General features: G+C 41.0%; 2 protein-coding genes across 2 annotated transcripts in view; one reads left to right on the top strand and one right to left on the bottom strand.

The window, feature by feature from the left end:
- LOC110576866 (zinc finger protein 24) overlaps positions 1–15,324 on the bottom strand; it is an 81,416-nt gene that overhangs the window by 15,728 nt on the left and 50,364 nt on the right. The gene's annotated exons all lie outside the window — the stretch shown is intronic.
- Positions 1–15,324, top strand: part of LOC110576869 (zinc finger protein 271-like) — a 45,214-nt gene that overhangs the window by 27,064 nt on the left and 2,826 nt on the right.

The raw sequence follows: 15,324 nt of genomic DNA, 5'->3' as shown, positions 1-15,324 counted from the left end.
CTTGCCAGAGTCAACTTTAACATCCATATTTCTACCAACAATCTCTTCAAGGCAACCTAGGTATTTTCTATCATGAGCCTCAAAACCCTTCCAAATTCTAGTCATTACTCAACTCCAAAGCCACATCAGCATTTTTAGGTATTTGTTAAAGTAGCACCTCACTTCTGGTACCACAGAGTGGCTTAATACAACAGAAATGTATTCTCTCACAGTTTGGAGGTTACAAATCCAAAATCAAGGTGCTGGCAGAACCGTGCTTTCTGAAGGCTCTGAGGTTCATGCCTGTCTCCTAACTTCCGGTAATTGCTGGCAATCCTTGGTGTTCTTTGCCTTGGAGATGCATCACTTTAATAACTGCCTCCACATTCATATGGTGTCCTCTCCTCTCTGTGAGTCTCCTTTGTGTCTGAATTGACCTCTTCTTATAAAGACACCAGTTGTTGGGTTAGGGCCCACCTTAATCCAGCATGATCTCATTATAACTTGATTACATCTGCAAAGATCCTATTTCCAAATAAAGTCACATTCACAGGTACCACAGGTTAGGACTTGAACATATCTTTTGGGAGGAACACAATTCAACCCACAACAATGTGTTAAGTACAGACCAAGAGTTGTTTAAACTGCTGTGACTTGGTTTTGAAGTTGAAGACTTTTCAAAATGATGCCAATGACCTCACTGACTGAAAATAAAAGAAATGATCTGATTTGAATTCAACTCTAGAGGTCTTGGAGAATTCTGGTGTTTGGGATACAAGCCTATTCATCTCTGTCAAAGTGAACCTTAGGAAATGATAATATTGGCCATTATTTTGCCTTCTGAATCTCAGTTTTCAGCACTTGTTCTGTTTTGTTTTGGTTTTAAGATTTTATTTATTTATTTATTTGAGAAAGAATAAGCATGAGCTAGAGAGAGAGAGAACACAAGCGGGGAGGAGGGGCAGAGGGAGAGGCAGACTCCCTGCTGAGCAGATCCCAGGACTCCAGGATCATGACCTAAGATGAAGGCAGCAGCTTAATGGACTGAGCCACCCAGGAGCCCCAGCACTTGTTCTGTTTTTAAAAAGTCACAGTCAATTGGACATGCATATTAATATATCAAAGATGTTGGATTGTCCATAATTTAGATGTACCATTCAAAATCAAACAGCAGCAGCCTACGTGTTAATATTTCTTTGATCAAAAAGGAATGTTAAATTTTTCATTTGGCTTCACAATTTGGATTTATTTCCCTTTTTCACCTGGACCTGGGGATTGATTTTTAGATTGAAATTCATTCTTTGTGAAGACTGATTATATAGTCTAACTATCAAGGGAAATTAATTTCTAATACAATATAATACATGATAAGCAATACAGGATAAGCAGTCGGTCTTTATGTCCAACTTTCTGAGGAAGAGGTCTGTAGTTTTTATCATATTCTCAAAGTAGTTATATTACCCAAAAAAGATTAAGAACCACTGCTGTAGAATCTATGCCTAAATCAGACATATGTTAGTTTGGCCTAGTTTCCCCCAAGAGGAAATGGAATAGGAAATGGAAATCAGGTAGAATATTGGTGGGTGGGGCGCCTGGGTGGCTCAGTTGGTTAAGCGACTGCCTTCGGCTCAGGTCATGATCCTGGAGTCCCGGGATCAAGTCCCGCATCGGGCTCCCTGCTCAGCGGGGAGTCTGCTTCTCCCTCTGACCCTCCTCCCTCTCATGCTGTCTCTCATTCTCTCTCTCTCAAATAAATAAATAAAATCTTAAAAAAAAAAAAAAAAGAATATTGGTGGGTGACCTATCAGTTTCATTCTTGAGACTCTCATATCATTTCCCATGCCTGTATTATCACTCCTGATCTCTCTGGAAACCTTTGAATTCCTTTTACCTTACTGAGAGGAACTTCTCCAGTGTCAGCTGGTGTGAACCACAGTTGGGTCTAGGGTTGTTTTGGCCGACTGATCAAACTGTTAGATTCCAAGCTGGCTTCTCAGCCTCAGAATGCAGTATCTTTGGTAAGACTCCACAAAGCAACAAATCTAGCACAATCTGAAAAAAAGTTTGATTTCCTTGGTGAAATACTCAGAAAATCTATATTCACATCATCACTTCCAGGTAAAAAGTTAACAAAACCCTCACCTTTGGGCACCTGGGTGGCTCAGTCGTTAAGCATCTGCCTTCAGCTCAGGTCCTGATCCCAGGGTCCAGGGATCGAGCCCCGCATCGGGCTCCCTGCTCCGCGGGAAGCCTGCTTCTCCCTCTCCCGTTCCCCCTGCTTGTGTTCCCTCTCTCGCTGTGTCTCTCTCTGTCAAATAAATAAATAAAATCTTTAAAAAAAACAAAACAAAACCCTCACCTTTGTACGTAAGTATTAACCTTTGATTAAATTTCTCATTCTCTTTTACTGAACACCTGTTTAAAGTAGTATATCGGGGCGCCTGGGTGGCTCAGTTTGTTAAGCGGCTGCCTTCGGCTCAGGTCATGATCCCAGGGTCCTGGGATCGAGCCTCGCATCGGGCTCCTTGCTCAGCGGGGAGCCTGCTTCTCCCTCTCCCTCTGCCTGCCTGCCGCTTCCCCTGCTTGTGCTCTCTCTCACTCTCTCTCTGTGTGTCAAATAAATAAATAAAATCTTAAAAAAAAATAGTATATCAACTATGGCATTCTCATACATTGCTGGTGGGGATGCAAAATGTTTCAGCCACTCTAACAGTGTAGCAGTTTCTCAAAATGTTAAACATACAACTACCATGAAAGAGAAAAAAGTACATGTCCGTATAAAGTCTTAGACAACAATGTTCATAGCAGCTTTATTTGTAATAGTAAAAAACTGGAAATAACCCAAATTCCCATCAACTCATGAGTGGATAAACAAATTGTGATACATATATAGCTAATGGAATATTATTCAGCAAAAAAAGCAGTGGACTACTGATATACAACAGTGATACAGATAAATCTCAAAATAATAATACTTAGTGAAAAAAGTCTGACCAAAAAGAGTACATTCTGTATGATTCTATTTAAATAAATCTCTAAAACATGCAAACTAATCTATAGTAACACAAAGCAGAACAGTGGTTGGGAGCTGTGGGAAGAGAGGGAGGAGATACAAAGGGTAGAAGAAAACTTCTGAGTTTGCTGATACGTTCATTATTTTGATTGTGGTGATGGTTTCACAACTATATACATATGACAAAACTTATTAAATTATATACTCTAAATATTTGCTTATTATTGAATGTCTCTTGTATCACAGTGAGGCTGTTTTGTTTTTGTTTTTGTTCTAAAATATCTGCACCCCATTCTTGGGAGGCTGGACCCAAACAAGTTCTTTACAGGAATATCAGAGTCTCACTCATACATCCCTAAGATTTCATACATCATAAGAGGGTCTTAGGCTGGGACAGAAAGCCCTCTACTTCTACCTCAACCATCATTTCAGCCAATCACCACTTTTTTAAACCTGTACCTCTTCCCAACATCTCATATGTCTCAATTATTTTCCTAACTCCCCCTGTACTTCCTAAGAAATTTCCAAGGACATAACAATATCCTTTCCTATTCCAATGTGCACCCTGCTGCCCCAAATTTCAGGTCCTTCTTCTCATTCTGATCTTTTAGCCACATGAGGAATGTACTGGCAAGCAAACTGTTTAGTTTCTATTTTGTTTATTTCTGATCTTGTCTTTATTAATTTCTTTCCTTCTACTGGTTTTGAGTTTTGTTTGTTATTTTTCTAGTTCCTTTAGGTGTAAGTTGGTTTATCTGAGATTCTTGCTTCTTGAAGTAGGCCTGTATTGCTATAAACCTCCCTCTTAGAACAGCTTTTGCTGCATCCCAAAGATTTGGAGGCTGTTGTGTTTTCATTTTCATTTGTCTCCATATATATATATTTTTTTTTAATTTCCTCTTAAGCAAGCTGTTGAGAAACAGATCCCCTGTGGCCTTCCTTGATGGCAAAGTACATCAAAATCCAGCTTCCCAGCAACTCAGGAATTAATTGCTGAGAATTATTTATTTGTAGGGCATTGTAGGGCAATGGTTCTCAAAGTGGTCCCAGAACCAATAGCAGCAGTACCTGTGAACCTGAGCTCCCACCCCAGACCTACTGAGTGGTAAATTCTAGGGGTGGGGCCCCCAAAAAAGTATTTTAACAAGGCGCCCAGGTGATCTGGAGGCACACCACTGTTCTCGGGAAAAAAACCAGAGAGGACAGGAAGAAAGTTAGAACGGAAGCACACCAGCGAATATGAAGAGGAGGGGAGTGGGGATTTAAAGAGAGAGAGATAATAAAGAACTCATTACGTAGTCAGAAAACCTACCCTGCCCCAAAGAGCTTTCCCAAAAGATGTTTCGACATTCACGTCAAGAACCGGCAAATAGGGCAGCAGGGGACCTGTCGCTGGCTGACCAGGTCGCTCGCTACAGCTGGGCTGGGACAGCTAGGCGGAGGTTCAGGGGTTAAATCTCCGCAACCCTCTCCCCAACCCGCCGCGACCATCGCACCGCCGCCGCCGCCACCGCCCCCTCGCGCCTGCGCCCGGCCGCCCCCCCCGCCCCCGCCATAGAGCTGAGCAATCCTCCCAGCTTCCTAGAGCGGACGCGGTGATGGCGGTTCCGCAGCTTGTGAGGCTTGACTGCGACCTGGAGGACACGTCGAGGTATGGGTGATATCAGGTCACGGGAGCCCGGGGAACTCGGGTGATCTCGCCTTCTGAGCTGCCTTGCGGCGCCGCCAGGGAACCCTGTGGGGTTTCTTGAGTCCATGGAGAGTCCCGGTCGCCGGGGTCGCCCCCAGGCGCTGCTCCTGGGGACGGTGGGTCTTTGGCCTAGCGTGCTTTGGGTACCCGGTCGGCGCCTGCGCGGCCTCGGTTTCAACTGAATGAACACCAAAAACTTTGGGGGCATGTGGAATCAGGAAGGGGGATGCATCGACGCAGATTAGCAGAGCGTGCCGGCAAAGAGCAGCCTGAATGTGCGAGTGCTGGAAGAAGGGAAGGAGGGAAAGAAAGATAATGATGGTGACCAGTAGTGTCGGTTTGGTGTAGGAAAGGCAGCGAATACAGCGTTAACCGCTGAAACAAAATCTTATAATGCCCTTCCCTGCCTTATCATCCCAGTTACGTCCTTATTTCGGTAGCATTTACCCCCAATTATGTTTGAAGGTCTCTAGCCTTGGAATGGAGAATACATGCCCAAAAGGGTTAATGTCTGATCCTCATCACGAGGGAGGAAGCTTAATAAATTTTGTGAGAAAACCACTTGGAAATTAAATGAGATTTTGTTTTCTCCTCCACTTCTTTTATTATCTAGAGGATGTTTCTGGTGGTCTAGTCTCAGAAATTGTATCTCCAGTCTCCACAATGATTCCCTTCCAAGCCCAGTGGTGCCCCGTTGCCTCCAGGTTTCAGACTCCTATGTGGACAAGAAAAGCTTACTAAGGAAATGGTAATTCTCCAATTGCTCCCCGAGGTGCCAAGTGTCCAGTTACAGCCTATGGAGATCCACTTCAATTATGAATCTCAAGAACACCACCTTCTGTCAGGTGAGAAGCAGTGTATTGTATCTTTCTTAGGGGGTACAAGTGGTGGGGAGGGTTGTTACTGGTGCTCTGTTAGTGTCTTCGAGTGCTATTGGTATTCTTCGTTGCCTACCCCTCACTGTGTTAGACAGTACCATCTCTTGAGTGTGCAAGCAGAGTCACATAGCTTTATTGTGAATTCTGGCAATCAAAATCTCATGGAGTTCCCTCCTCTCCTTAAGGACCCATTTATCCATTTTTTCTCATTATAATCACCTTATCACCAGTCTGTCAGTATTTGATATTTTCCCTTTAAAATCTTTTCAAGGGGCGCCTGGGTGGCTCAGTTGGTTAAGCGACTGCCTTCGGCTCGGGTCATGATCCTGGAGTCCTGGGATCGAGTCCCGCGTCGGGCTCCCTGCTCGGCAGGGAGTCTGCTCCTCCCTCTGACCCTCCCCCCTCTCATGCTCTCTCTATCTCAGTCTCTCTCTCAAATAAATAAATAAAATTAAAAAAAAAAATCTTTTCAAGTCATCTTTTTTCAAGTACTGTAGAGGCATAGTTAAAAGTTTTGGAGTCTGACACTGGATTCAAATACTAGCTTTGTCATGTACTAGCTTCAGTAAATTACTTGCGTTTTGTTTTGTTTTTAACGATTCTGTGACCTTATTTTATAAGTATATAATAACTCATACCTTGGAGGTTATTTTGAGGATTGTGTCTATTACTCCATAATAAAGGACCCCAAAATTTAGTGACATAAAACATCAGACATCTGTATTTTTTTTTTTTTTTATTTTTTACAGATTTTATTTATTTATTTGACAGAGAGAGACACAGCGAGAGAGGGAACATAAGCAGAGGGAGAGGGAGAAGCAGGCTTCCCGCTGAGCAGGGAGCCCGATGTGGAGCTCAGATCCCAGGACTCTGGGATCATGACCTGAGCCAAAGCCAGGCGCTTAATGACTGAGCCACCCAGGCGCCCAACATCAGACATTTTTAAACCACGTTATTTTCTTATGGTTCTGTAGGTCCTCAATTTGGACTGGGTTCTGCTGGCAGTTTTTCTCTTGGTTTTATCTGGGATCACTCATGCAGTCATCTAGTGGCTCAACCAGGGCCAGGGTCTGAGTCTCAGTCATATATGTCTGGCTGTTGGTGCTGGTTATGGCTTGGGTCACCCATCTGCAGCAGTCCAGCCCAGACTTTTTCACAGGGCAGCCAGTTTCCCATACAGAGAGAGGGCAAGCCTTGGGAAGCATAACCACTTTTCTAACCTATGTTTGTGTTATATTGACCAAAACAAATCAACATGACCAGTTCCAGAGTCATTGTGGAAGAGAACTACACAAGGATATAGGTATTAGGAGATAGGATTCATTGGGGTCCATTACTACTATAACAACACCACGAGTACTAATGATATTCTAGTATATAAAGCTCTGCACACAGACTAGGCTGTTAGTTAGTTCTTTATAAATGGTAGCCACTGTTTTTTTTAGTAAGATAATTTTATTTTTTTGAGATTTTATTTATTTATTTGACAGAGAGAGACAGCGAGAGAGGGAACACAAGCAGGGGGAGTGGGAGAGGGAGAAGCAGGCTTCCCGCTGAGCAGGGAGCCTGATGCGGGGCTGGATTCCTGGGATCATGACCTGAGCCGAAGGCAGACGCCTAATGACTGAGCCACCCAGGTGCCCCTAGTAAGATAATTTTAATCCCACCCTTGTTCAGGTGTTCCGCAGGGTCTCATTTCCACATCATATTTTGCTGTTTTCTGATTTTGGTCCTCTCATTTGCTGCTATTTTGCCTGTGAAATTGACCTTCTGTTGTCATTTTCTTTTACTCTAGATCTTCTGCCTCTTTATAGCTTTGAAGTATCTTTATTTCATTTTGTTTCTCTCTTCTGTATTTAGAACTTGTCTTTGCTTAAGAATCTATTCTAAGGCATCTAGCTCTCATTTTTCCTGAGAATTACTGTAGAATTGGGTCTCCTTCTTGCAGTTTTATATAAATTAATATGCATATTGCATGTGTTTGTGTCTCTTAGAGTGTGTGTAAAAGAACATTTTGTTACTGTAGAGTAACCTAATTATACTAAAGTACATTTATAAAATATAGAAAGACACAAAATGGGAATTTAAATAACCTACAACTCCACCATCTAGAGATAGTCACTAACATTAATGTATCCTTCAAATAATTTAATCAACTATTCAATGCTTATTGTTGATACATGTTTATTAGTTAATCAGATTATAGCTTATTAATTATTGCTGACCATATAATATGGTTAGTTATTGAAGGGTTGCTCTGTGCTAGGCACTGTTCTAAGTGCTGGGCATATAGCAGTGAACTGAACAGATAAGCCTTTGCCCTTAAGGAGCTTACATTCTGGTGGGGGAAACAGGAAATAAGTAAATATATGGTAGAGTATCAGATAGTGATAATCATTACGAAGAAAATAAACCAGGATGTATCAGTCAGGACTCTAGCAGGAAACAGATGGTTCATTCAAATTGGGTAATTCAAGGTTTCATGAAGAAGATGGGCAGGGTTACAGAAATTAATAAGGGATAGAGTACAGCTTTGGGACAAAAAAAAATGATAAACAGTTATTACCTTTAGGCCTAATGTTACAAAGGGAGAGTCTGATTACCAGATCATGGAGAGTATAGCTGTAGGGTAGAGCTGCCCAGTTGGAGCCATGGCCTTTGCTAAAAGAAACAATTACTTCCAACTCCTGGCCCAGCAGGAAAGGAGTCAGGATGTAGAGTGAAGAACTCATCCCGGTTTCCCTGGGATTTAGCACTGAAAGTCCCATATCCCAAGAACCCCGTCTGTTTTGGACAAACCAGGATAGTTGGTCACTCTACAGTTCTCCTCCTTCTTTGGGCCAAATCTAATTGCAAGCCAGAGGACAGAGAGTCCCAAGTGCTGCAGTCCAAAAACTAGTATCAACCTCTTGGAGCACAGAGCAACATGAACAGTAGATCTAGAGGGGCAAAAGGAGAATATCCCATTACAGTCCACCTCTTTTAACCTATAATATTTACTTTTGTCCTTTGTTTGGTTTATCATGTTCCCAACACATATCTTTTTCTTAAGCTCTTTTTTTTTTTAAAGATTTATTTATTTATTTGAGAGAGCGAGAATGAGAGAGAGAGAGAGTACATGAGAGGGGGGAGTGTTAGAGGGAGAAGCAGGCTCCTCGCCGAGCAGGGAGCCCGATGCGGGACTCGATCCAGGGACTCCAGGATCATGACCTGAGCCGAAGGCAGTCGCTCAACCAACTGAGCCACCCAGGCGCCCCTTCTTAAGCTCTTAAGCTACCATATCTTTGGAGGTTGACTTGTAATTAAATTCTACTCCCACCTGAAACATGAAACTTCACTGCTACTGGTGCTCTTCATATAAGGTAGTGAGATAAAGGGGGGAAAGGCATAATTAACTTAAAATCACTGCTACAGTTTTTGCTATTCACAAAGCCAAAACTGATAATCATAACTATCTTCTTCCATCACCCATTCCATATTGCCTCTACCCTCTGCCAGAATCTCAGTGGCAGAGTTCTTTGCTTAGTTTAGTAACATAAACCTTTTTTCCTGGACGATCTGAGTCCTTGATGATCTTGTCTCTTCCATGTTATTTCAGCGTACCATTGACTGGGCCTTTAGACATGAGAGAACTAGGAAGCACCTGCATTGAATCGTCTGAGTTCTACACCTACTGTTCTTTGCCTTTATTATGTAGCAGTGGCCAATTCCCCAGTAGCAGTTGGTATCAGTCATCCTAGCCAGTAGAGCAACCCTTTCTCTGCCTGTTAGTGCAGCAGCTTGAGGAACCCAAAATGGCCAGGAGACAGTCTCAGCTTCAGATTTGACAAAATCATGACTTTGGTAGAAGTATTTCTTCTTTGAGAACCACAACCCCAAACCCACTAAGCCCAAGATTATGGGGATAGGAATTAAAAATAATATAGGGGCACCTGGGTGGCTCAGTTGGTTAAGCATCCAACTCTTGATTTCAGCTCAGGTTATGATCTCAGGGTCGTGGGGTTGAGCCCCGGGTCAGACTCCCTGCTCAGTGGAGAGTCCGCTTGAGATTCTTTCCCTCTCCCTCTGCCGCCACCCACGTGTGCACACACGCTCGTGCTCTCTCTCTCTCAAATAAGTCTTTAAGAATATAATATAACATAATCCATAATATAAATGGATTATTAGTTATATAGTAAAAAGAGACATTATTACTACTCCTCTACCGTTGACTCCTATACTCATGTATTCTGGCCATAGAGAAGACAACACTGTTTATTGTCCTCTGGTTTAAGGCATATATTGCATCTTGTAGGACAGCACCCCAAACTTAGGGTGTTGTTGCCTGGCTGGTACTGTAACTGGGCCTTCGGTAAATCATTCCACTATTATTGAAATCCACTTACTTCTGGATATTGGGACATGTGATAAGACCCGTGAATTACATGTGTGTGAGCTTATTGCTGTACTTCCTTCCCTGTAAAACTACTCCCTTGGAGGCATTATTGTATAGAATTACCATGGTGGCCAATGCGCATTTGTATTTGGACTGTATATTTAGTCCTTTGAAAACAGATTGTTGCCCTCTTCATGATAGAAGGGGCCAGGTATAATGAATCTGCCCCCTACTTGTGGGCTAGTACCTCTCCAGAGAACGGTACCAAATTAGGGGCTCAGTGTTGGTCCCAGCAGTTGGCTGCATGTGTACATAGCTGTGATGATAGGCATATCAGCCTTGATAAGCAGATACCTATTTTGTTGACCCCATGCATAGCCTCCATTCCTGTTGCCATGACCACTTTGTACATGAGTCCATTGGGCAAGCATTAGTAAAAAGTTTGATTGACATTCATAACATGGATCACCATGTCCATCTGATTGAGAGGCTTCTTTACAGTGGATTCCCTTTGCTGAGTATTCACATAGGACGCAAATATATTCATTCTTTGCCCATCCTAGGAGGTCTATCATAATTTTCTTCTAGAATCCTTATTTCTTTGTTTGAGGTACCTAATTAATCAGATAACCCATTAGTCATTATCCATGAATCAATATAGATGTGTATCTTAGGCCCTGTTGCCTTCCATGAAAGTGGACAGCCAGGTGTATACCTGAAATTCTGCCTACTGGGAAGATTTGCCTTTACCAGTATGTTTCAGGTCACCTCAGAGTCAGGGTATAAGTAAAAGATTCATTTTCTGCTAGTGTGCACACACTGAGCAGACCCATCTATAAATCAGTTCTGTACTTTTTCCTCCTCTGTTAACTGGTGAGAGGGAATTCCCATTAGGCCATGAATATCAGCTAATGGGGAAGGGATTAGTGGAGCAATAGGAAAAGGTATTATGGCAACCCACATCACTAGCACATAGAATTTATTTGTCTTCCACACTTGCTTTTATAATGGAATGCTGGTTTGTATGTCCAGTTTTATGATTTAATGGATCAAATAGCTAGTTCACAATGGTCAGCTTGTAATAGTCATTTGGTGCTCTGTGGTCAAGCATTAAGTCTCTATTAGTGCCCAAGAGCAAGCCAATGTCTGTTTTTCACTTAGAAAATTGTTGGCAGAAGAGAGTATGGCCTTACTCCACTGACGTTCTCTTCTGGAGGCTTGCCAGAGGCTTAATACAGCATCCCTGACTCCTGCAGACACTTCTTACCATTGGTTATCCTGGTTAATAAAGTCATGTGACAGGACAGCTTGCATTGCAACCTGGACCGCTGCAAAGCCTTTTTTAAATTTTGAGTCTCACTCAAAGATAACAACCTTACAAGTTACTAATATTGGTCATTTCAGCACATTTGACTGTGGTATCTGTTGTCTCAGAAATGCAGTGCTCACCAAGTATTGTGCCTTTCTGAGGTAGTAACAGTTGGTTAGAGATATAAGGGAAGTGAGACAACAAACCATACGACTATCTGAGAGAAGAGTGTTTCAGGCAGAGGGAATAGCAAATGCCAGAGGCCCTTTAATGTAGCAGGAACAGAGTCCGTCAGGGATAGACAGGAAATAGGGCTGGTGGTGGAATGAAATGAGAGCAGAGAGAGAAAGGACCAGATGGAACCTTCTAAGCCATAGTTAGAACATGGAATTTATTCCCAGTGTAATAGGAAATCACTGGAGCATTTTATGCATGATAATAACATATAAAGATCGCTCTGGGGATGCCTGGGTGGCTCAGTCGGATTAAGTGTCTGCCTTTGGCTCGGGTCATGATTCCAGGGTCCTGGGATTGAGTCCTGCATCGGGCTCTTTGCTCAGCAGGGAGCCTGCTTCTCCCTCTGCCTGCCACTCCCCTGCTTGTGCGTGCTCACGCTCTCTTCCTTTCTCTCTCTCTGACAAATGAATAAATAAAATATTTTAAAAAAAAGATCACTGTTTTATGGAGAATAGGAGAAAGGTTAGTTAGCGAGAAGAAAACAAATGTTTTAAGAAGAGCATAATCAACTATGTCAGATAAATACAGAAGATTGAGAATTGACCATTGGATTTGTCAAGGTAGAGCTTATTAGAGATTCTGATAAGTGCAGATTTGATGGAGTTAAGGAAATAAAAGCCTGATTGCAGTGGGTTAAAAAGAGAATAGACTTAATATTGGTTAGCATATAGAGCAGTGTGAACTCATACACTCAACAGTAAGACCCAACAATTCTGGTCCTAAGTTTATGTAACCTGGAGAAACACTTGCATATGTGCATAAAAATAAATGTACTAGTAGATTCATATCAGCATTATTTGAAATAAAATGTTACTGTCCATTGAAGGAGAATGGGTAAATAAATTGTGTTATATGTCACAGTATAGTGGTGAACATGAATAGACTGCAGTGACACACATGAATATAGATGAATCTTCCAAACATAATGTTGAGCAAAAAAAAAAAGCAGATCATAGAATACATGTGATACAATTCCATAAATGTATATAGTTCAAAAACATGCTCTATTTGTCTGCTAGGGCTGCCATAACAAAGTTATCACAGATTGGGTGGCTTAAACAACACAAATTTATTTTCTCACAGTTCTGTGCATTAACTTTTGTCATCTGTGCTTTGCTTTCTTCTAGAAATTTTATAGTTCTAGTTTTTATGGTTAGGTTTATATTACATTTCTAGTTAATTTTGGGGTATAGCATAAGGAAAGAAGCTTAATTTGTGTTATTGTTATATCCAGTTCTAACACTTTGTTGAAAAAAGACTGTCCTTTCACCATTGATTGTCTTGGCAACTTTGCTGACAGTCAGTTCTACATATATGTTTGATCTATTTATGGACTCAGTCATATTTCATTAATATATAGCCTGTCCTTATGCAATCCCACACTACTTTGATTACTGTAGCCTTATAATAAAGCTTAAAATCTGGTAGTGTAACTTCTCCAATTTTGTTCTTCTTTTCCAAAATTGTTTAGACTCTTCTGTGCCTTTCTACATAAAGTTTAGAATCAATTTGTCAATTTCTATGAAAAAGCCTGCTGAGGTTTTGATTGGGGTTGCATTGAACCTATAGAGAATGAATTCCATCATCTTAACAATATTAAATCTTCTTCTCCATAAGTGATGGCATATATTTCTGTTTATTAGTTCTTCTTTAACTTCTCTTAGCAGTGTTTTGTAGTTTTCATTATAAACATATTACACATATTTTGTTGAATTTGTTTTTAAATATTTCATTTTTGGTGTAATTAAAAAAAATTTTTAATTTTAGGCTCTAGGGACGCCTGGGTGGCTCAGTGGTTAAGCTGCTGCCTTCGGCTCAGGTCATGATCCCAAGGTCCTGGAATCAAGTCCCGTGTCGGGCTCCTTGCTCAGCGGGGAGCCTGCTTCTCCCTCTGCTTGTGCTCTTTCTCTGTCTCTCTCTCTCTCTGACAAATTAAAAAAAAAACAATTTAGGCTCTAGTTTTTCATGGCTAGTATACTGAAATACAGTTGGGTTTTGTATATTGTTCTAATAAACTCATGTACAAGGTCTAACAACTTTTTTGAGATACTTTAGAATTTTCTATATACATGATTGTGTAGTCTATAAGTGAAGACAGTTTGACTTTTTTTTATTTGTATCTCTCATTTATTTTTCATGTCTTGTTGCATTGGCTAGTAATACTGAATAGAGTTTGTATAGTGTTGAATAGAAGTAGTAAGAGAGGGCATCCATGTTTTGCTCCCTTGTTCCTAGGAGAAAAGCATTCAGTGTTTAACCATTAAGTATGATGTTAGCTTTTGCTTTTTATACGAGTAGTTAATTTACATATAACAGGGACACCTGGGTGGCTCAGTAGGTTAAGTGTCTGCCTTCAGCTCAAGTCATGATCCCAAGTCCCGCATTGGGCTCCTTATTCAGCAAGGAGTCTGCTTCTCCCTCTGCCTGCCATTCCCCTTGCTTGTGCGCTCTCTCTCTTTCTCTGACAAATAAATAAATAAAATCTTTAACAAAAAAATTTCATATAACATAGTTATTTGGATTTAAATGTACTATCTTTGTATTTCTTTTTATTAATCCCATCTTTTGTTTCTTTTCTTTCTCCTTTAATCCCTAATTTTACATTATCAGTTTCTTTTGTTTTTCTATTTTTTTCTCTATTAGCTTATTTTTTATACACCCTTTTATTATTTAATTGGTACCTCATAGCAGTGTGATTCTGTGAGAAATTAAGCCCCAATGTTCTAAGGTATTACTTATAATTAATGTATTAATTTTTCTCCTGTACATCTATTGTAGCACTAGCTGTGTACCATCTTTGGGGAGAATTAAGAAGATGGTTATTCAGATCATTTTGTTTTATTCCCTTATGGAACCCTGGTTGAAAAAGGCTGCCTAAGAAATTACAGCATATACGTTTGATTCATTACAGTTTATCTTAATTTGTTATTTCTAGGAAAATTCAAAGATCTTACAATGTTTTGGTTCTATTTACCTCCGTCCTCTTGTGCTATCTTTGCCATGTACTTTAATTCTCTCTATATTATAAACTCCGTAAGACACTGATACTGCTTAAGTCGGTCAGTACACATGTAGATTTACCCATATACTTTACTTTTTGCAGTGCCTTTGCCTCTGGCAAAGGGAAGAAGCCTCCAGTTGGAGGCATGAGATATTTTTCCTTTTGCCTTTGAAATTAATGTGTCATGTTTTCAGCTCTCTAGACCATTTGCAGTCTGACCGTAGTATGCCTTTTATAGTAAATACCATTTAATAGTGGGCTGATAGTCAAGAATTTCAGCAGAGCCCCCATATTCCCTACCATCACAGGCATCTGGTATTATTAAGCATTGGAATGGCCTCCTCAAAACTCAACTCAGAAGAGATTTCTGATCCCACCTCCCTAACCTTTTCCTGGTTCATACACTTTGCTAAGGAAGTCTGGTTACTGAATATGGCTCTTCCTAAAATGGGATCATATTTTCTTAACCACTTCCTTGTAATAATCAGGACAAAAGAGTTGGGGGATTATATAGACCTATTTTTGAAAATTCAGGTTGCTGTCCTTACCATTCCTGGACATTGATACTTCTTTCTTTCTTTCCCCTAAAGTAGCCTCTGATCAGCCTGGTTGGTGGTCCTCCCAGTGACAGCCAGGCCCCCACTGCCTCTTCCTTCTCCCCCTCCTTCTCCCCTGTCCCTCAAGTACTCTTTCATACTGCTTACCTTACTTACATTAATAAGTTGCTTGTGGATTGGCTTTAATTTAGTCAGACTTTCATAATTACTGTGAGTAGGTTTCAGTATTCCCAGATCTCCTGTGACAAACATATACAGAACATACCTGGTAAACTGCTTCAATAA

This window comes from Neomonachus schauinslandi, chromosome 14 (assembly GCF_002201575.2).
Source record: "Neomonachus schauinslandi chromosome 14, ASM220157v2, whole genome shotgun sequence".
NCBI classification, from domain to species: Eukaryota; Metazoa; Chordata; class Mammalia; order Carnivora; family Phocidae; genus Neomonachus; species Neomonachus schauinslandi.
This window is presented reverse-complemented; position numbering and strand designations above follow the sequence as displayed.